Source organism: Vombatus ursinus, unplaced genomic scaffold (genome assembly GCF_900497805.2).
Source record: "Vombatus ursinus unplaced genomic scaffold, bare-nosed wombat genome assembly UNPS02014847.1, whole genome shotgun sequence".
NCBI lineage: Eukaryota > Metazoa > Chordata > Mammalia > Diprotodontia > Vombatidae > Vombatus > Vombatus ursinus.
The window spans coordinates 3,204,873-3,228,175 of record NW_020954625.1 but is presented as its reverse complement, the minus strand read 5'-3'; the positions used below and the strand labels follow the sequence as shown (position 1 = coordinate 3,228,175).

The window sequence follows — 23,303 nt, the reverse complement described above, 5'->3', positions numbered from 1 at the left end:
TCTGTTCCCCATTCCACATGTGTGCTCCATCACCTCTCTGTTCAGAGTTGAAGAAAGTGTTTTGCCATCAGTTCTCAGAACTGACTATTCAGAGAATCCAGAAAATCTAAAATCTAGGAAAAAGCCACTTTTGCAGACTAAGTTCACTCTGTTTCCCTACAAGTACTCTGAATTCCAGCTGAATTGGACAACACAGCATCACTCCACTTTGCCACACCCTCTCCTGCTTGATGAATCCATCCATCCAGGACATCCCCTCTGCCAAGAACCACCTCTCTCTTTGCCTGTTGCCATTCTCTCCCTCCAAGGCTCAGCTTAAGAATCTCCACCTATTCCATGAGCCCTTACCCAATCACTCCCACCTGAAAGTGGTCTCTCACTCCTCAAATATTCTTAGAGTGCTTTGTCTGGATGTACTTCCCTTTGTCTTTATCGTGCTCCATCTTGTAATGTATTTATTTATGTACACACCACCTCTTTATGAGACTGTAAGTTCCTTGAGGGCAGGAACTATGTTGTTTTTCATTTTGTATCCCAGCCAGTGCCTTACACATAGTAGGTGCTTAATAAACACTTATTGAATTGAATTGAATTGAATTAGTCCAGGCTCTACCACTAATTAGCTGTGTGATTTTGGGCAAACCACCTTGACCTCTCTGGTCCTTGTGGTCTTCTGTTAAGTGGAGACAATAAATCTCACTTGTGAGAGTCAGGTGAAATAACTGATGAGGACCTGCTTCGAACAAGAGAATGGGTTAGACACGTGAAAGCTCATTGTTTTATGATTTGTACTGGAGGAAGGGAGGTCTGGTGGCAATGGAAGGGAAGAAGGGAGGCAGGCCCACTCAGGTGGCTGCCATGTTGTATTATCTTCTCTTTCTTAGTTCCATTCTGGCTGCCATCTCTCCAGAGCCCCTTCAGACAATGGCCTGGCATGATGCTTGGTGTGGGCTGGATTGCCATGACACAGTCATTGTAGCTGAGCTGAGAATACCTGGGGAAAGGGGGAGACATTTCTACCTGGTCCAGCGCCCACACTAGAAAGAGCGTCCTGACCCTTTCCCATGTTGTCAGCCCTGAAGGCCCCAAACCCTGAGGGAGTTGGAGGCTCTTGGGAAAGATGTTGATAAAGGTCATGGAAGAAAACTCTGTAGGTGAGTCAAACTACATCTGGTCATTAAAGGGCAGAGTGGCACAGTGAATAGAGATTTGGCTTTGGCGTTCAAGAAAACCTGGCTTCAGATCTCACCTCTGACACATGATAGCTATGCCACTGTGAGCCTTACCTGGGCCTTGTAAAATGGCAGTGACAGTGGATAGAACACTGAACTTGGAGCCAGGATGACCTGAGTTTTAATCCTACCTCAGACATTTATTATATGTATGACCCCTGGGCAAATCACTTGCTCTCAGCCTCAATTATCTCATCAGTAAAAGGGGATAATAATAGCACCTAACCTCCCAAGGTTCTGGTAAGGATCAAACAAGGGAGGCATAGAGAGACAGTGTGGTGCAGTGGAAAGCACACTGATTTGGTAGTCAAAGAAACTGACTTCTTCTGCCTCTGGTGTTTTGTTTTGCTTTTTAAAGCCTTAGACTGGCAGCTAGGAGACCTATGTTCTAATCCCACATCTACCACTAAGGCACTGTGAGAAAGGGGAGCTCATCTGCTTGGTGAAGATCATGGGCTGGACAGTTTCTAAGGCCCCTTCCTGACTCTGAGCTACAGTGTCTACTCCTTGCCTCCTTTTCATGTGCTCTCCGGGGGTCTTCATGTTTCCAACCCATTTCATCTTTGCTTACATTTAGATTAACTGAAAAGAGATGTAAAGAGACATATCCCTGCTATGCCCATCTCCTCATCCCTAGGGGGTGGATTAGAGGGACAGAGCAGGAGAAAACAAGCATTGTGGATTTGGAAAGGCTGTAGCTGTGTTACCATGAGCAAAATTACTTCCTTCTCTGATTCTCAGGAACCTCACTTGTAAAATGAATTACACTACCTACCTCTAGGGGCTAGTCAGAAGAAAACATTTTTTGAACCTCAAAAGACTATAGAAATCTGAATTCTTAGAACTGTTATTATGATCTCTCCTAGTTACTCTGATGGGCAGAGATAGAAACTGGGTCATTCAGAAGCTGTCTGTCCTTCCCTTCTCCCTACCCTTTAGCCCAAACTACCCTCTCTGATATTTTATTTGATCTTCATTTTTTAATTTTTGTGTTTGTCTTTAAAATCAACAAGCATTTATTTGTATCTTTTGGATCTATGGAAAGGAGAAGAGTTCATGACCAATCAAGGGACAGAGAGGATCAAAGAAGATAATTTTGATTATATAAAAACCTAAAACATTTTGCACAAACAAAAAGAATGCAGCTAATATTAGAAAAGAAATAGTTAACTGGGTAAGAAAATCTTTGCAGTGAGAGTCTCTGATAAAGACATCATTTCCAAGATATATAATTCAAAATTACAAGAGTAAATCCATTTCCTAATTGATAAATGGATATGAATGAAAGAATATGAACCAGCAGCTCTCAAGGAAAGAAATCTAAGCTAATAACAGCCATATGAAAAAATGCTCCAAGTCACTAACGATTTGTTGTTGTTAAATTGTTTTCAGTCATGTTCAACTCTTTTTTTTTTTTATTTTTTGGCAATTAGGGTTAAGTGACTTGCCCAGGGTCACACAGCTAGTAAGTGTCAAGTGTTTGGTCTGAAGCCAGATTTGAACTCAGGTCCTCCTGACTTCAGGGCCAGTGCTCTATCCACTGTGCCACCTAGCTGTCCCATGTCCAGCTCTTTATGACCCCGTTCGGAGTTTTCTCGGGCAAAGATACTGGCATGATTTGCCATTTCCTTCTCCAGCCATTAGTAATGAAAGAAATGAAAACTAAAGCCAACCTGAGGTTCCACCTCACACCCATGAGATCGGCAAAGTTAGCAAAAAAGGAAAATGACAAATGTTGGAGGGGCTGTGGGAAAACAGGCACATTGATGGAGCTGTGAATTGGTTCAATGATTCTGTAAAGTCATTTGAAACTATGCTCAAAAATTATTAAGTGGTGCTTACCTTTTGACCTAGGGATACTACTACAAGACCAAAGAGACCAATGAAAGAGAAAAAAGGTTCATGTGTTTCATTTAATCTCAGTTCCACCCTTCTAAGAGAGATGGAAATAGAATTATTTTCCCCATTTTATAGACAATAAAACAAGCAAATTCTTCTATCAGTCAAATGAGGGGGTTGAGGCTCAGTGATCTCCAAGGTTCCTTCCAGCTCCAAACCCATGATCCTAGGATGATTTAACTGAATGATACTATGACTTAGCCTAATCCTCCAATGTCCAGGTAGGTCTTAGAGGAGGGTATGCCCTGGGAGGTGGTCCTGTAGTATTATTGGTTCCAGGAGCTGGCTTCCAGGAAGAAATGAGGACTACAGCCTTCCCATAGGTTTCAGGGCATGTTCTGGAAGCTCTTCTTCTTCCCACTCCCACCCTTAGTTATGAGGACCTCCAAGCCTCTATTTTTCTTTGGGGAGATATGGGTCCTTGTAGCTGGTCTAAGCAGAACCCTCTGTGAATCTCAGGCAGTTAGGGTGATGGGCTCCACTAAGCAAGTTGATTTCTTTAGCTCAGGCAGTATTTTATGATGGCCCTGTAAACCAATTACAAGTAATTAGGGATGGAAGGACTCCCATCTGTCTGGGCAGCCTGGGGCCTCCCCCATCCACACTCCCAGCCACCATCTCCAATAGAGAAGAGACAGAATTGGATCATAAATCTACGAATGGACCTTAGGTACCATCTAACCCAACTTTGGTCTATCTTGCTCCTATCCCTGCCTTAGCACTGGCTAGTAATAGACCAGAATCTCTTTCTCCCCTAGTAGGGCAGTGTCCTAGAATCCTAAAATGGTGACTGGTGCATACCTTTTTGTTGTTCCTGCTTGCCCAGGTAAGGATTTGTCTTGTGCTCTTTGCCCGGGCACCAGAATTGCTAGCTATGGTGCTGTCTCTGTGCCTCTGTTTCCCCATTTGTAAAATATGGTAAGGGTAGACTAGATGATGGTCCTTTCCAACCCTATACATCCTACAATCCTCTCAGTATGATGGAGGTGGGATGAATTGCTGATTCTGGATCCACCAATTCAAGCAACACAAAACAGAAAAAGATGGGTTCATCTTTACATCTCTAAATCCGCACCAGAGCATAACATTCAATAATTGAACTCAAGAAGCATTTATTAAGTGTCTACTGTGTGCCAGGCACGGTGCTAAGTATTAGGAATGCAAAGAAAGGCAAAAGGCAGAGCTTGCCCTCAAAGATCTTACAATCCAACGAGGAAACAACATGCAAACAACTATGTACAGACAAGCTTTAGCCAGGATAAATTGGAGATAATCAATAGAGAAAAGCATTATCATTAAGGGGGATATTGGAAGATTTCTTGTATAAGGTGAGATTTTAGTTGAGACTCGGCATTTTTAAGCATCTACCACATGCCAAGCTCTGTACTGGCAATGGGAATACAAAGATAGAAGCCCTCAGGGTGCTTCCATTCTACAGAAGAGACAACATGTACATTTATGAATTCATTATTACCCTCCCCCCACCCATATACTTTGTCAAGTTATAAAAATATTGGCTAAAATTCACAGACCCCTTGACTTTGTATTGTTTTTCTTCCTTTGGACAGGTGAGGAAAGAGGCCCAAGGATGTGGAGGGATTTACCCAAGGGCATACATCTTTTGCCCGGTGCTTAACACTCTCGAAGGGTTTTTGCCTTCATTATCTCACTAGCCTTATGAAGACCCTTTGGGGACGTCAGGGCAGGAGTCATCCCCATTTGACAGTGAGCAGCTGGCTGGCTCTCAGCCCAGGCTGAGGCCAGAGGCGGCCTCTCCTGATGCCCTCCTATTATAACATACAGAGGGGATAGACTGGTGATGGCCCTCTGTCTCAGCATAAAGCTGACTCTGCCTTCTCTCAGCACGGAAAGAGTTCTGACCTTGGAGTCTGGGGACATGGGTTGGAGTACTGGCTCAGACATATAATATCCATGTGACCTTGGATGAATTACTTCATCTCCACTGGCATCTGTTACCCCACAGGATTGTTCTGAGGAAAGCCCTTTGTAAATCTTAAATTGCAAATCAAAGGAGACTTCGTATTGTTTTGCTATTGATGCCCTTCCAAGGGGGAGAAAACAGGATTCCAGCTTTGAGACACAAATGGTCCTGGGCTGAGCCACTTTTGAGTTCTGCCTGCCGATCCACCACCACACTATCCATCTCCTCAGCTGACCATACCCAACTATCCTACCTATCCTCAGGCCAATTGGATGGGACTTGAGAAATTTTTAACTGTAAGATCTTTGAGTGAGCTAAAAAGGGCCTTAGACCACAGAACTGAATATGTCATATCTGGAAGGGGCTCTTGGAGCAAAGGTCCCTTTTTTATATAGACCTCTTGGGCAGTGTGGTGAAGTCTATGGAGTCCTTCTTAGAATCATGTTCTTAAAGGCACAAGATAAAATACATAGGATTAAAAGGAAACCAATTATGCTGAAATATTATTATCAAAAAACATTTTTCAAAGTTAATGGACCCCAGGTTAAGAACTCCTGCCTTAGACTATAAAATGGCAGAGGTGGGAGAGTCCATAAAACATAGAATGTCACCACTTAAAGGGATTTTAGAACATAAAAAAGTCAGAGCTAGGGAGTTAAAACAAAGAATTCTGGAGCTGGAGATCATATAATACAACTCCTTCATTTTTCACCTGGGAAAAATGAGGCCCAGAAAGAAGCAAGGACTTATCCACACTCCTAAGTCTGGGAGGCAGGGGAGGCAGTATTTTAGGCAGTAGAGGAAGGCTTCCTGGAAGAGGGGGAGCCTTGAAGAATGGGGAAGATTTGGAAAGTGAAGGGGATCCCATACAGAAAGGGAAGCTTGACCAAGGCACGGAGCAGGAATGAGCCTTGTGGAAGTCGCTGAACAACAAAAGTTTTGCCACAGAGGAGGACGCTTCTTGGGAAGAACACTTCTTTTGAGTGCTCTATGGCATCTGGCACCAGGAGGAAATTCATTCAGGTAGAATGAAATCCTCCCAATCACCTCCTTGTCTTCTTTCTTCTCTTCCTTCTCCTCCTCTTTCCCCATCTTCTCTCTCAGATGAGGCTAGAGAGGTAGGCTCAGGCAATGCTGTGGAGGACGTCGAATGCCAAGCCTAGAAGACAATGAGAGAATAGTATCTTCTGTCAGGACTGAAGGGCAGAAGAGTGATGGCCAACAAGTTCTTGGCCTTGGCCCACCCCACCAACGCTGTAACCTTCAACTCTCTCTTTTGAGTTTGGTTTGAAACACCAGCTCCCAGAGTGGATGCCTATGATAACTGCTCAACCAGGGATCCTGAATCACATGGAATCAAAGGGGGAGGGGGGGCAAAACTATAAAGGACTTTGGATGTCACCAGCTCAACCTCCTTGTTTACTGGAAAGGAAACTGAGGCTCAGAGAGGGGGAATGACCATTACCCAACGAGTTGCTCCCACTTCACCAGAAGCCCCATCGCCATCACACGTTCCCTCCTGACCAAGCTCCAGGCTTCCTTTCTCATCTGCACTGCATGGGGGAACAGTATCATTTCTGCCCCCACTTTGTGGTCAAACCTTGATTGGGTCCCCCTAGAAGACTGGGGCCTCTTTGATCTGAGCTGCTGCCTTCTTCCTTCTCCCCTACATAAGATGGACCAGAATCCAGAGACCCTTCATCCTTCCATGACTGGGGCCCACCCCTGGTTTTCATGGCTGCCAGGTTCTCAGCAGAAGTCATCCTGATTGTTAGGAGAGGGGCTGTTTTTTACAGACTTCTGGGATAACCCATACATCCAGGTGAATTATTTTGATCTTTGAGATAAGGACAATAGTCTTCCCTTAGTTCAGGGCAGGAAAAGAGAAGGAAAGAAGCATTTATTAAGTGCCTACTGTGTACCAAATACTGTACTGAGCGCTTTACAACTGTTATCTCATTTCATCCTCACAATGACCCTGAGAGGGAGATGCTATTATTATCCCCATTTTATAACTGAGGAAACTGAGCCAGACAGAGGTTAAGTGACTTGCCTGGGGTCACAGAGCTAGCAAGTGTCTGAGACCAGATTTGAACTCAGGTCTTCTGGGCTCCAGGTCCAGTACTCTACCCACTGAGCCCCTTGGCTAAGGGGAGAATCTAAGCGCTGCAATAAGCACAGACAGGTAGGCTCAAGGGTCAGGAAGTTCAAGAGCGTGGGGGATCCCCAGATGGGGGTTGGAGAAAGCCCTGGGTCTAGGGGCAAGCTTCACCTGGTTGGGTCCCAAGGAGGAATTGGGATGCCTGGCATAGCCCTGATGACCAAGGGATCTGGTCTTCTCCCATCTTCAGCTCCCTGGGACACACCAGCACTGAGCTGGATTTCTTAGCAAACGTATAAAGAGCAGAAGTTCAATGATGGAGATAGGAAAGAGGGAGAAATGGTAGTATTGGGGCAAAGGAGAAGACATCAAAGGAAAAATGAAGGAGGCCAATGTGTTAGACCAGCCAAAGAAATGACTATCTAATTGTCACATTTCACAACTCAGTGAAAAGGTAGGAGATAGGGGTAGAGAGATGTCTTGGTAAAACTGGCCCCATGGTTTCCTTTCACAGGATTCTCTATGGAAAAGCCAGCCTCGGTTGGGTCCCTAGGAACTACCAATATCATTCACCATAACAACCACAACCACCACATCACGTAGAAAGTAGTTATAGTTATAGTTATAGTTATAGTGGTTATATTTATATATATATATATAGTAGTTATAGTTATATGTAGAAGTATAACTAGGACAGGACAATGGGGGCTTTGCTTAGGATGCTGAAATTTAGAGGGCACTCGTGGCACTTAGAACCTAGAAAGAACAGAGCCTAGCACCAGATGGTTCACCCCTCAGGGGCTGCACCCAGGCAAGATCCCACCTACCACCGCTCCCACCTTTTTGAATAGCTCTCCCAGCAATGGCCTCTGCCCCAGGGATCCTGATCTGGGCTTCATTTAATTGAAGGGCAGATTTCCTTCCGTTCCACCCAGTGGCAGTTCATGAGTCCCCAGGAACAAAAATCCCCAGTTTCCGCTCTGCTAATTGCTCCCTGAGATTCTCCTCATAACACTCTTGTAAGGTAGGTATTAGGGATGAGGAAGAGATGGGACTTGGGATTTCATCAGGACACATGATACCTGAATGAAGAAACTCCATCTGCCACAGTAGTTTGGCACATTCTAGGCCACAGATAGTCTTAGAGGGCTGCCTAGAGTAACGAGATGTTAAATATAATAATAGCAAGCATTTATAAGGCACTTTAAGTTTTGCCAAGTGCTTTCCCTATATTAGCTCATTTGTCTTCACAGCAACCCTCTGGGCTGGCTGCTGTTTTATCCCCATCTTACAAGTGAGGTAAATGACTTGCCCAAGGTCGCACATGCACAGCCAGCACATACCAGAGTCAGGACTAGAATCCAGATCCTTTCTGGTTCTTAGATCAGCTCTCTATATAGTACACTGCTCTGACTCTCAAGGAGGTAGATGCTGTATTCTTATTCCCAAATTACAGATAGGTCCAGAGAGGGGAGGAAATTCATCCAAAGTCACGCAGCAAGCAAATGTTGGAACCAGAATTCACAACCAGCTCCTGCGTCTCCAAATCCCTTGTCCTTCCTATTTCATTATACGACCTTTCATTAGCATAGCCAGTGGCCTGTGCAGCAGGTGCTGGGGCTACATCTCTGCCCTTCAGAGGCTTATCATAAGGTGGAGGAGGTTGACCCTAAGCCCCGGCCCACCATGCCCAGTGTCCTGGCTGTCCCCTGGCTTGGTCACCTTCTAAGGACCCGGATAGTCACTCTAGTACAGGGAAAGCAGACTTCCCAGTGGGGATCAATTAGTGCACAGTCAACATTCAGAACCCCAGGTCCTGCCTAAAGGCCCTGCCTTGGCCCCTAGGTCCCTGGCCAGTCTCTGTACTCTCTCTCTCTCTCTCTCTCCTAACACTTCTGGGAAAGATCTATCTAGAGGGAGATCTGACTTTGCTCTCCATGGAGGAGACATTTACATACCTCGTTAAAAAAAAATAGGATCGTAAATAGGAAAGAGCTATAAAGCTTGTCACCTCCAGGCACATTGTCCCCATGAGCCTCAGCCAGGACTGTTCCACTCCAAGGTCACAGGAGCCCCCAGGGCTGCCCCAGGAAGGTAGAAAAAACAATTTCCCAAGTGCCCTTGGGAGGAAGGGTCAAAGGAAGACCCCCCCCCAACCCCATTCCCACACATGTTCCCCATGTCCCTCCTCTACCCCCGATGAATAGAGAGGAGGCAGCTGATGCAGGAGGAAGTCACTGGCCATTCTGCCTCTAATGCATCCCCTTCTCTCCTAACACAGCCCCCAGTCTGGTGCAGCCCCTCATCGCCTCGTGCCTGGATTACTGCAGTAGCAGCTGGGAGCTCTGCCTGCCCTAAGTCTCTCTTCATGCCATCCTCCCTTCAGCAACTAAAGTGATCTTCCTAAATCATGGGTCCAGTCATGTCAAGAGTAAACTCAGTAAACTGCTCAGTAAACTCCACTGGCTCCCCATCACTTCCAGGATCAAATAGCAAATGCTCTGTTTGTCCTTCAAAGCCCTTCATAACCTCACCCTCTCCTATTTTTTCAGTCTTCTTACGCTTTACTCCCCAACACGTACACTTCCATCCAGTGACCCTGGCCTGCAAAGAAGGCAGTATAACTTTTAGGATACCCATTTTACAGATGAATATACTGTAGAGACCCAACATCACACAGCTAGAAACCACCGTCACCTGTTCTGATTTCAGGACACAGGACTTATTCCGTTAGACTGTGCTCTTTTGATCAGACCTAAGTATAGGCCAACTTCCTCATTTTACAGATGAGGAAACTGAGGTCCAGAGACTTGCTGAGTTCACCCAAGGAGTGTCAGAGGCACAATTTGAAACAGGTCCCCTGTCCCCAGAGCCCCACTGTACCCCACTGCCCACTGATGTATCTTGAGTAACTAATCTCATGGAGAATAGTTCAGAATAATGAGAACTGACATTTCCAGAGCATATAAGGGTTTAGCTAGCCCTGTGGTAGAGGTACTTCATTCCCTCACATTTTAGAGATGAGAAAACTGAGGCTCAGAGATGTTCAATAGTTTGGTCCAGATCACCCAATTAGTCAGTTTCAGAGGTGGGGTTTGAAATAAAGTCCAGTCCTTTCACCATGGTACCATGGTACCATGGCACCCCAGAAGAGTCAGGATCTCATTTGGTTGGGTGTTTTCTCTCCCAGTTCTGATCACAGCCCCTCCATGCCTTAAGAGAATGTCTTCAAGAGTGACTGTGGTCAAAAATATTCATCACCATCCCCTTGGTTCAGAGACTTTCCAAACTAAGTTAGTCTAGTCCTCATACAACTGATCCACTGCCTATCCCTGGGCCCCTTCTCGAAGGCTTCCCAGCTTGTTGGGACCAGCCCAAGTGAATGCTTTGCTGCTGGTACCTTTGAGAGTTCAGCATCACCTCCACCCAACAAGAGGGCTGCCAGAAAACTATCCTTGCTTTGAGGTCCTCTCTGAGTCATCACTCACTCACAACCGCAGCACGGAAAAGCCCCCATCTATGGTTTACCTTTGTGAAGTCATCCAGAAAGGACACTTGAGTTTCAAATAAAAGATGCCTCTTCAAAGAAGATAGCAAATTAAGCAGCAAGTGCCCCTCCTGCCTGAAAGGGCAGACTCGGTCCTTCATTCAACAAGCAAGTAGGGACAGACTACACATGAATGGGACACATGTAACCAGGGTACCCAAGGGAAGGAACACATACTCAGGAAACCTCTGTGACCTGGGCCAATGCACAGCCAATACCATTCGCACCTTTGACACTGCCCGCTGCCAATGTCTTTGATGACATCACTAGGTCATCATTTACTCCACTCTGCTCTCCCCCAAGCATTAGATCCTCTCTGCCAGTCCCTACCAGCAATGTGCAGTGAGTTGTTTTCTGCTACCATATGCTGGTCTTCCATTCCCGGAGGCTGCCTCTGCTCTGCTCTGAAACTATCAGCTCTGAATACAAGTGGCTAATAACATTCTCTTAGCAGGGAGGGCTACGAGTCTTTCAGTACGGATGGCCCAAGGCCATGACAGCTGTGCCCAGCTGGGCAGGCAGCAGAAGCCATCAGAAGCCCTCAGGCCAGTCCTGGCCAACTATCTGACTTAGTGTTAAAAGATTGCTTTTGACTCCTGCCAAATACTGATTGTCATTCTGTAGTCCTCCAGAACATTTTGGAAATTCCATCCAACTAAACCACCAAGGACCTTGGGTGATGCTGGGGGGGATGAGGCTCCCCTCAGGCTCCCATAATAGTTTAGGTTGTTATTCAAATAAAGCTAGAGGCCAAATTAAAAGGGCCTGTAGCCTCCTCCTTAGCCCTGTCTTTTTTACGCATACCTGCATTGTGATTTTTTTCTGTTCTGGCTGGTCTTTGTTTAGTGTTCTGAACTGGGATTAACCTTACTGCTCCCCTTACACAATTTTCTATAGGTTTCTGATATTATCTATGTTTGTGATAGGGCAGCTAGGTAGTGCTATATTGCATAGAGCGCTGGACCCGGAGTCGGGAAGATTCATGTTCCTGAGTTCAAATCTGGCCTCAGACACTTACTGGCTGTGTGACCCTGGGCAAGTCAGTTCACCTTGTTTGTTCACTTTCCTCATCTGTAAAATGAACTGGAGAAGGAAAGGCAAACTACTCTAGCATCTTTGCCAAAAAAGCCCTAAATGGGACCATAAAGAGACAGACATGACTCAACAACAAAAATATTTGTGATGTCTGCAATGGGATAGATCCCTATTGGGGGTGCAATCAGGGAAGGCTTCCTGAAGGAGACAGGACTTTATCCAGACCAGGAAGGATGGCTTAGAGTTTGCCTAGGAGGAGAGGAGAGGAAAGGAATTGATTTCAGACAGTGAGCAAAGTGATGGAACATGGCCTGTTTGGGCCACTCACTCACTGGTAGGAGGAAAGGGTGAGGGAGGAGAAGAAGCCCCTTTGTCTATTCCAGCTCTGCAGGCCATGCTCCTGTTGGGTGGCTGCTGTGTCCCTCCAGGTGTCCCTTACGGGGTCTAGGGGGAACTGCTGGGGGTAGGGGAGGAGTCATGGGGCCCATTCTGGTTGGGGAATAGTGTATAAGCAGGTCAAAAGGGCAAATTTGGGCCAGATTGGGAGGGGGTTGAAAAGCCAAACATAGGAGATTCTATTTGGCCCTAAAGGCAGTGGGGGAGTAGAGGATTGAAATAGTCAGATCCTCACAGTAGCAAAATCACTCTGGCAGCTGTGTGTAGGATGGCTGGCTGAGGGGAGATCTGGCGCCAGAATGCCCAGGTGGGTAAATCCTAACCTCGTATATGATGGCATGTAACAAGTCGCCTTTCTTTCTCAGCAGCTGCAAAGGAGGAAGATGCCCTGGTGAGGGCCCCGGAGGCCCAGAGAGAATTGTGGGGGCCATCTCAGGACTGATGAACTACCGGCAGCCAGAGGGTTTTAACTAGAATAGTCAGAGTCGTTCAGGCTGGACTGGACAGTCTTTTCAAAGCATTTCCTCTTTCCCTTCTCCTGATGCATTCTTTCTGAATATTTTCTTTCCCCTGGTAAATAAATGCTTCCTGAAACCCAACATGGCTGAGATTATGGAAAGGGGAAGTGGGAGCAGGTGCTAGAAACAGGCTCCGAGATACAGAAGAAAATGGAAAAAGATGAGGGCAGAAGGAAGGAGGTAAGTAGTTGGGTGTGGATGCTGCAGGTCTTGGAAACCAGAGAAGCAAGTAGGCTCCAGGACCAGGAAAAGACTTAGCTAACATCATTAAGGAGGCAGCGTAACACAGTGAGAAGACTGTTCTATTTGGGGTCAGAAGCTCTGGGTTCAAATCCTAACTTCCTCTTTATTATCTGGGTAAAATTGGGCAAATCTTTTTGGGCTTCAGTTTCCTCTTCTGTAAAATGAAATGATTAGATTACATGCCCTTCTGATGTACCTTCCAGCTCTAGATGTGAGGTCTTATAATACAGGCAGCCATGGCAGAATTGACATAGAACTTTAAGGTTTGTAAAGCACTTTACAAATATGATCTCATTTTATCGTCACAGCAACCCAGGGAGGTAGGTACAATGTTATCCCCATTTCAGAGATAAAAAACTGAGGTTAAAAGAGGTTGTTACTAACTTGGGGTTACAGGGGTAGCTGGTGTCTTTAGCAGGATTCAAACTCAGGTCTTCCTGACTTCGGCACCAGCACTTTAGCCACTAAGCTAATGGCCTCTCCAGGCAGAACCCAGATCCTCTGACCCCAAACACAGTTACTCCTTCCCCAGCTCAGAGGTCCTTAAGTTGGACTCCAACCCCCATGGGACTGGTGGAGAAATCTCAGGAAGTCTGTGATTCTAGATGGGAAAAAACAGTGTCTTTATTTCCCTGGTTTCCTTTGTAACCCTCAGTACTTTATGTTCTGCATTTAAAAACATTGTTCTAAAAAGGAGCCCATAGATTTACCCAGACTGCCAAAGGGGCCCGTGATTCAGAGGGTGTTACAGGAAGTCAAAGAAGGGAAAACTTAGGAAGCAGCCTGGGGGATAGCATTAGGGACTAACATGGTTATTTCATGGGTGCAGAGAACTCCCATTTGAGAACACTCCCTCTCCTAATGCTACAGCTTCTAGTCTGAGAATTGCCTAGAGCATGGAAAAGTTAAATGACCTGGCCAGGGTCACACAGCCAGTATGTGTAAGAGGTCTCCAGGTCTTTCTGTTTATAGGGATGGTTCTCTATCAACTGGGGCAGTTGGGAAGGAGAGAGATTTGACTTGGGCCTTGCGGGACAGCTGGGGTTAAAGGAGATGGAGAGGATGAGGGGTGAGAGGAAGTAACCAGGAGAAAATAGATTGAGGAAAGGCAAGACATTTCCTGACCATTCCACCTGTCTCCCAGTGGAATGAGCTGCTTCACCAAATGAGGTCTTCACTCAAACAAGGCTGGATGTCAGCTTGTTGAGAATGCTATGGAAGAGACCTTTAATCAGGTTCATATTAGATGAATTGACTATGGAGGTGTCCTCACCAAAATCTGAGATTCAGTGAGTCTGATTCTGTACTCAAAGGCATTCAGTAGGTCAAGCCATGGGTTGGGTCAGAACATTTGGGAATATTTGTAAAGGGGAAGGCCAAAGGCAAAGTTCCCAAGGCGAGCTCCAAGGAGGAGCTGGTGGCCTAGGTGGACCTGGCCCAGGGAGCCCTGAGGTCCCAAGCAGGATCCTTTACAAATGGAGAGGAAAGGATAGAAGGTTTATAGGTTCTGGGAAGGCTGGAAAAAGAACTGGCTCAGACATAATGGAGAAAAGGAGAGGAAAGTATGGCCCTTCCATCAGTAAAGGGGAAGGAGATGGTGGAAAGAGGAGAAAAATGATGAGGGCAGGAGAGCACAGAGTCAGCCCCTCAGGCTAGAGCTAGAGCAGAGGGAGAACCTGAGAGGACCCCCCATTCCTTCTCGTCTTTTCGGGTTCTCACATTTCTCCCTCCTCCTTCATCATCTCTCTCTCTACTATACTTCTGGGCTCATTTCCCCCGTCTATCCTCTCATCTCAGTTCCTCTTCTGAGATTCTCTCCCTCATCCTTCATCTCTGTCCCCACCATTATCCCCATTAGATGATATCTCCCTCACTCCTCTCTGCTTCCTTTTTTCCTTTTCCCCATCCCCTTCTTTGTCCCTCTCTTCCTCCTTTTTCTTCTTTGCCTTTCCATCCCCCTCCCTTTATTTCCTCCTTTCCTCCCCTCTCCTCGTCTCTCTGCCTCCCTTCCTCCTTTCCCTTCTTTGCCTTTTGGTCCCCCTCCCTTTCTCTCCTCCTCCTCCTCCCCTCTCTTTCATCATCTTTCTGTCTCCCTTCCTCCTTTCCTTTCTTTGTCTTTCCATCCTCCTCCCTTTCTTTCCTCCTCCTCCTCCTCTATCTCCTCCTTTTCTGTCTCCTTACTTTTCCTTCTTTGCCTTTCCATCCCCCTCCCTTTATTTCCTCCTCCTCCCCTCTCTCTCCTTTTCTCTGTGTCTCCCTTCCTCCTTTCCCTTCTTTGTCCTCCCCTTAAATTTATTTGCATAGAATCACAGGATATCAAAGCTAGGAGAGATTTTAGAGGCTATTTAGAGCAGGGGTTCTTAAACTAAGGTTTGCGAACTTACTTTTTAAATATTTTGATAATTGTATATCATTAATAATAGGTTTCTTTGTATTTTATTTTATGAATTTAAAAATGAAAGTCTATGGACTTCACCAGACTGCCAGAAAAGACCACGACACACAAAAAAGGTTAAGAATCTCTGACCAAGCCCAGACTGTTCATCTTACCCCCAGAGGAAGGAAATGACTTCTCTCTAGTCATCAGGTCCTTCAGTGGAGCCAGAACTCAAAGCCAAGGTCTCATTCAATGCTTTCCCTCCCCTCTGCCTCTTTCCTCTACGGCTCCATCTAGGTACTTACTCCTTTCTCCTCCCTCCATCCTGCTTCATCTGCTTCCCAAACCTACCCTCTGCTCCAGCCATGTCTCCTCCTCTTTATGCTTCATGTTTCCCCAAATCGCCCAATCTGGAGACTGGAAGGGACCCTAGAGGTCACCACCCGTCCAACCCGAACCATAACCCCGTCTGTGTCTCCAGTGAGAGGCCATCCAGCTTCTGCTCACAGACCTCAGTGGGGGTGGTCCCGCCATCTCTGGAAGCAGCCCACTCTAGTCCACTTTCGGCACCTCTTCTCCTCAGGCAGTTTCCCACTTCACGAGCCCTCTTGTCTCTGTCTTCCTTCCCCTTCTCTCCTTGCACCTTGGAATTGTCTCTCCAAGCCCTAACCATCCTTTGAAGATCCATTCAAATCTCTACCCCACCCCCTCCCAGGAGGCTTTCCCTGACTGTTTTGGTCAGCTCTCTCCCTACTCCAACTCCCCCAAGCGGAGTTTCTGAACCATCACATTTAGCACTTGTTCATATATTTGCTTTTGTTACGGTTGTTATATTGTTCAGTTGTGTCTGGCTCTTTTTGACACTGTGAATCATAGCACACTAATACTGTCCACAGAGTTTTCTTGGCAAAGATACTGGAGTGGTTTGCCACTTCCTTCTCTGGTGGATTAAGACAAACAGAGTTAAGTGACTGGTCCAGGGTCATACAGCTAGTGAAGTCGAATTTGAACTCAGGTTTTTCTGACTTCAGTTCCAGGGCTCTGTGCACTATGGCGCCACCTACTGCCTCCTATGTATGTTCATACACTACGTGATTAAAGCCAGTTTTCAAGGAAGGAAGACATTATCTGTAATCACAGTCCTGGGTTCAAATCTTCAATCTTTGCTGTGTGATCTTGGATCAGTCCCTTCCCTTGCTGGGTCTCAGTTTTCTCCTGTGTAAGATCAGGGAGTCATATGAATTATTCCCCAGCTATGAATCCTCTGATCCTAATACTGATTCTACCTCCCTAACATGGCTATGTGAAGACAGGGGTGTCGTGAGTCTCAAATGAGATATCGGACATAAAGCACCTGGTACATCTTAATTAGTTTTTAATTATCATCAGCCTACAGTCACCAGGCCTCCATCCCTGAGCCTGCCACCACACTCCTGCTGAGCTCATGCGATGTTTGTAGCAATACAGAGATCTGCTGGTAAATGTTTAACAATCAGATTCTCAAAAACACAACTGCACACAAAAACTTTTAATTTTAAGCTGCATCATTAATCCTTTCTTAAGTCTGGGAATCAACAAAGCAATAAACCAAGCCCTGATTTGTAGCATTGTCGATTTCTGAAATGTAAATGCTCACAATGAAAATTTAACAATCGGCTCTCCAAGCCCGCTCCCGTATATCCCAGGTGAGGATCAAATGAGGTCATGTATGTAAGTACTTTAGCATCATCAGTGATAACTTAGAATTATAGAATATCAGAGCTGGGAGGATCTTTAGGGATTCATCCAATACCCTCAATTTATAGATGAGGGAACCAGGGCTCAGGGAAGGTAAGTGACGTTGTTTAGTGCTGCAGAGCGAGTTCATGGGGGAGCTGTCACCAGAAGGAACCCCCAGGGTGCCCAAGTCCCAGACCAGGGCTCTTTCCTCTCTAGTGGGTAGGGTAGACATAGTACCGCCCTCACAGCCCTTAGCCTATAGAGGGGGAAATGAAGCCCCTGCCCTGAGGGAGCCTCTGGAGTCCGATGCAGGTTAGCAACAGACATTTCTGCCCTGGCACAATCCCTAGCACAAGCCTAAGGGATGAGACAAGAGAGTCCTTGGAGGGAGGGCAGAGTGAGTGAACTGAGTGAACCGACTCAGCTGGGTGGCCCAGTGGATAGAGCACCATGTCCCGAAGTCAGGAAGACCTGAGTTCAAATCCAACCTCAGACACTTACCAGCCAGGTGCCCCTGGGCAAGTCACTTAACCCTGTTTGCCTCAGTTTCCTCTTCTATAAAATGAACTGGAGAAGGAAATGGCAAACCACTCCAGTATCTCTGCCAAGAAAAACCCCAAATGGGCTCATGAAAAGTCAGACACAACTGAAACAATACAAGAAGGTGCCTTCCCCTTCCCCCCCCAACCCCACCCTTGGCACTGTGATACCCAGCTCCCGGGCATCTCCCAGCGACAGTGAGGTGGGGGGAGTCATTTGGGTAGTTGTGGTCGATTTATCATGATTCCATAGTTTCATGATTAAAACCCATAAATTTCTCAGGGACGTTTTCTGATTTCCCTTTACATTCAAAATCAGGAGCTGTGAAACCCTCAGCAGAAAGTATGAGATGTGTTTTTAGTGTCCCAGGTAATGAGCCTGAAGCAGTGAGCCATCCATCACCATTACCTGGGCCACTAAAGAAATATTATGTCACCAAAGGTATTTTTGTCCTAAATTTCCTCCAAATCTAATTGCTCTGTGTGTGTGTGTATGTATATATGTATATATGTATGAATGGATGGATGGATGTACCTGTGTACCTGGGGAAGGAAGGAAAGGAGAAATTCTCCAGGCAGAAGGCAGACCCACCCTTATCTACAGCAGTAGCTACCATTGGCATTGAAGGACAAACCAGGGTCATGGTGGAAAGGCTGTCTTGTAGCTTTCTCTCAGCTTTCTCCTTCACATAGCTCTTGATCAGCTCCAAGCCCAAGGGGTGTGGGGGACTGGGAGGCCCAGTATCCTGTTCTGGTCCTTCTCCGCACTTTGTTCTGGAAATGATGGAGCCAGGCCCGGGGCTTATTCCCAACATCTTCCAGCCCCCAACATTCAGGTAACTGCCTCATCAATTCTTTCCCTGCTCCCTGCATCATCACTGCTCATTCTTCCATACAACTAGAAAATTTTCACCTGGGGCAAAAACTTTAGGGGGAGGGGAACAGTCCAGAGGACAGTTCAATCTCAGGTGGAGTCAAGCTGGGAGTGGATTGAGCCAGCCCTCATTCTTGATGGGCCAGAAAGGATTCCCCAGTGACTGGACCCTGGGCTGACACAGGACCAGAAGGCACAGAAGAGTGGTGGTCATTTTAGGGGTGAACTCCCCCACTATGGGAGAAAGCTCCCACCCATGTCAGTGCCTTGGAGCAAAGCCCTACCTGCCCCACACTAGGTATAACTCTGCCTCTGTCTGCCCCCACCTCTTTTCACTCTACCCCATCCCACCTTCCAAATGCCCTGCCCTCTCCATCCCCCTTCCTTAAGTCTCCACCTCCCCTCCTCCCCTCTGTGTCTGCCTCCCTGTATCCCAACTCTTCCCGGCTCCCCCTTTCTCCCTCCCCCACCCCTGCCTGGCTCCCCTGACAACCACAAAACCAATTAGCCAACCACAAAACATACAGAGTGGGGATGATTAAGGCAGCCATTCAAATGGGAAAACTAGGCCATCTCCCCTTCAATAAAGGGCCAGCTGCTTGGCTGGTGCCCTCCCTGTGACCCGATGCCATTCACCATCCTATTTACCAGGGAGTCTGCCTTCCCCAGTCCCCACCCACAGGCCCCATTCGCTTGGTCTGGATGTAGGTGGCAGGCAGGGCATCCATACCATCACTGCCTCCTCCCTCAGGTCCCTACTGTGAGGCTGTCTCACACACAGGAGCAGGAAGGAGATGGCCTGGGCAGGTCCTGTGGTCCTAGACCTCCCTGAACTTGACCCCAGTGTGTGACCAGTACAAGGAAGGGGGTGGGGGGACAAAGACCAGCAGCACCAGAGGGGATCCTGCTGAGTGATACCCACTGCCACCTGCCAGGGTTGGAGAGGTTAGGACACAGAGTCCTAATGCCAGTTGAGGCATCAATTCATTGTGAAAACTGGACATGCACATGGTGACGATAAGGGGCTAGAGAAAGTGGGGGTGGAAAAGGCCAGGGGCATCAAATCAGAGCTATGTGACTGAGAGTATATCATCGGACCACTCTGGGTCTCAGTTTCCCCATCTGTAAAATGAGGGAGTTAGACCAGATGGCCCAAGGAAAGCCTGTGTCTTGGCTGAGTCTTCTCCTGCTCATTGGTTCTTCTTGTGTATGGGGATGGTTTTCTTTCAGGCCTCTTCATCCCACCTCCCATTCGCCAGGGGTCCCTGGGAGACCCTCAGGGTTTGGAGCAGCCTACTGCCCCAGGTGCCCAGGAGTTCAAAAGGCAAGCTGAGTTCAAACGTGGGAGCACCTTGGCACATCTCCCACACACGTGCCTGTCCCCCAGCTGGGAATTATCTAAGTGGTTGCTGTTCTCCGTGGCAGGGAAGAGAAAGGAAAATTGGGTGTGAGACACAGAAAACACATTCACTTAACAATGAATGAACGTGAGAGCAGGTAGTGGTGAGCTCCCCTGGAGCAGAGAGATCCCCAGAGCTTGGCAAGGAAAGGTGGAAGGGAAGGCAAGGGAGGCAGCTTCTGGTTTCCTGTAGGTGGCCGAGTCTCAGGAGTTCTGAGCCCCAGGGACCTCAGGGGGAGTTTAGAGCATGGCTCTCCCCAATGCCTGTGATCTTAACCTGACTCTCAGGGACTCCCTGAGAGTAATGCCCATGTAGCCTGACCTCAAACTAGGCTACAGGGTCCTTGAGGGTTATCATGCCAGGGACTGCCTCATGGCTGGGCTGTTTCTAACTGGGAGTTCCCTGAGGGTATAGGCTGTGAACTCCCCGTCAAAGTGGAGACTTCCTGAGGGTGGGCATTATATCTCTATTACTATATCGGGGGGGGTGTCTCTGAATTGGTGAACCATATCTCCCCCAAAAGAATTGGGGCTCCCTGAAGTCAGTCAGTCAATAAACATTTATTAAACACCTACTATGTGCTGGTGATAAAAAATTTTTCTTAAATTAAAGAAAATAAAAAACAACCAACCTCTGCTCTCAAGGGGTTTACAATCTAATAAAGAAAAACAACACACAGAATAAGCTAAAAATGTGGGGTCGGGTTGGGGTTAAGGACCATGTCTCTATCTCCTCTATTAGGTTATTCTCTATCAGCCCAAGTGATAAGTTCATGAGAAGCAGTGTCATAGAGTGAAAGAACATAGAATTAAAAATCCAAAGCACTGGATTTGAATCGTGAATCTGCCACTTACTAGCCATCTGACTTTGACCAACTTCCTCATCTCTGTGAGCCTCAGTTTCCTCCCCTGTAAAATGGGGATAATACTTGGAACACCATTTCTCTCCCATAAGATTGCAGACTCCCTAAGGGCAGAGGATCCTGCCTCCTCTTCTCTCTATATATCCTACAGTGACTGACTCATGGCTCCCCGATTACCCAAAACAAAAGCTGTTTCATGAGTTCAAATTGCAAAACCAAGAAATGTATCAAATAGCTGGATCCTGGATCTGTTTGGGTTCAAACTGAACGAGGTAAATAAATGCTTATTGAGTGTCTACTATGGTTAGAGACAGTGCAACCAGCATTTATTAAACACCTGCTGTGTACCAGATATGCCAGGCCTTGGTATACAAACAGACAAAAGAAACAGTACCTAGAGCTCTTTTTCCCATCAGCAGGCCCCAGGTCCCAACACCGTCTTACATTCAGATACATATATGGTATATACAAAATAAATACAAAATAACAATGAAACGACAGATGTGATCTTGGCCAAGTCTCTGGGCCCATTTCCTCATCTGTAAAATGAGGCATTGGACTAGTTGATATCTAAAGCCCCAGGTCTGAATTGATGATCCCACTAGGTTCTAAGCAATCCTGTCCCAAGGCGGGGGATTGGACTTGATGATGCAGACGTCAGAGGCCTTGACTAGTACAATATTGGGACCTTCTATTTGATGGAACCCTCTTACAATGTGACCAGCCTACCTGGGTTTTTTGGTAATGAGATTCCTGGATGATGTCTCTGAGGCTACTTCTCCTTTGGACATCATCCTGGGTAATCGGCTGCATCCATTTACACCCTTTCTATTTCCCATTGGGTGACCAATTGCTAGGATTCTTCACAACTCATGGCATCCTGTGATCCACAGCCATCCAGCAGCAGTGGGGAGAAGCCAGCCATGAAGTGGTGGAGTTTTGTGTCAGGGAGCAATCATGCATTCAGAGCCAGAAAGGCCAACTACCTCATTTTATAGATGAAGAAACTGAGGCTCATAGAGTTTAAATGGCTTGGCCAAGGTCATGCGATTAATAAATATCTTAGGTAGAGTTTGAACCCAGATCTCCCTGGCTCCAAGTTCAACACTTTCGCCACAAGGTCATTGGAGATGCTACACCATTCCCCACATGTAATCTGGGCTGGTCTCCTCCTGTTCAGTTCTGGACCAGGCTCACTGTCCACATGTGGTGTCCATTGAAGAAATATGCCCTGATGGCTAAACACAGGGACCTGCCCACTATACCCCAAGGTCTCAGCATTATGTATTCTTCACACATCTGTTTTTATTTTCCTGTGAGTGTTACTAAGCCAATTTCTCTGGAGTGGATATAGATCTCATTGGAGAAGTCCCATAATATTCTGGTGCTAAGTCTATCAGCATAATTGTGGTGCCATGGCAAGAATGCAGACCCTACAGTCACAGGACAGAGTTCGAATCCTGGCTCCGACATTCACTACTTGCACAACACTGGAGAGTCATTCCCCTCCTCATCTACAGATAGGAGGATCCCTCTCCCGGTCAAGATCTACGATCTTGGGTCAGGTAGGATGGCTCAGTAGCTGGAGCATTGGACTTGAGCACTGGAAGATCTGTCTCAAATCCTGCCATGGTCACCTGCTAACTGTGTGACCCTGGTGAAGTCTGTTATTCTCTTTGGACCCGAGATCTCTCATCTGCAAAGTAAGGTGTTGGATTAGGCAATCAGCATTTGTCAATTGGCTAATATTTACTAAGTGCCTGCTATGTGTGCCAGACCCAGGGTTAAGTGCTGATCTTAGCCAGTTTGATGGCCTCAGAGATCCCTTCTTCTTTTTCATTTTCCTTAGGCAATCAGGGTTAAGTGACTTGCCCAGAGTCACACAGCTAGTAAGTGTCAAGTGTCAGGTCTGAGACTGGATTTGAACTCAGGTCCTCCTGACTCCAAGGCTGGAGCTCTATTCACTGTGCCACCTAGTTGCCCCTGAGATCCCTTCTCATTCTAGATCTGTGACTCCCACATGTGATTTTGGCTAAATGAAATCAACCTTCCTGAGCCTTGGTTTCCTCATTTGTAAAATGGGAGGGGGGGTTGGACTAGATGTCCTCCAAAGACCCTTCTAGCTCTGGACCTATGACCTCATGATTTACCAATAGGAGAATCTGGAGCCATTCATCATCTCCAGGGAATCTTCCTGCTATCTGAATTCTTCCAGGGAGAGTGGAAAACATGTTTCGTGTGCACATTTCTCCCTCTTTTTCTCTTATACGATTCTAGTTTTAGAGTTGTATTGACCTAGAGACCATTGAGTCCCAATGCCCATTATACCAATGGGAAAATGGAGCCCCAGGGGGATTAATTAACTTACCCAAGGTCACATAGGTAGAAAATGGCGGAGTTGAAATTTGAAACCAGATTTTGTGATTTCAGCTGCATTGCTAGTGGCTAGAGAGACAGACTCTGGGGTTAGGAAGCCATGGAGTCAAGTTTTCCCTCTGACACTTTCTAACTTTCTGACCCTGAGCAAGCCAATCAACCTCTCAGTGTCGAAGAGAGGAGAGGAGAGGAGAGAAGGAGAGGAGAGGAGAGGAGAGGAGAGGAGAGGAGAGGAGAGGAGAG

General features: G+C 46.7%; 1 long non-coding RNA gene across 1 annotated transcript in view; it reads right to left on the bottom strand.

Moving 5' to 3' along the window:
• Nucleotides 1–5,574: 5,574 nt before the first annotated feature.
• The window catches only part of LOC114026946, a 141,863-nt gene continuing 124,134 nt past the window's right edge, over nucleotides 5,575–23,303 (bottom strand). The window contains exon 4 of the long non-coding RNA XR_003567183.1: nucleotides 5,575–6,232. This is a non-coding gene — a long non-coding RNA (uncharacterized LOC114026946). The remainder of the gene's footprint in view (nucleotides 6,233–23,303) is intronic.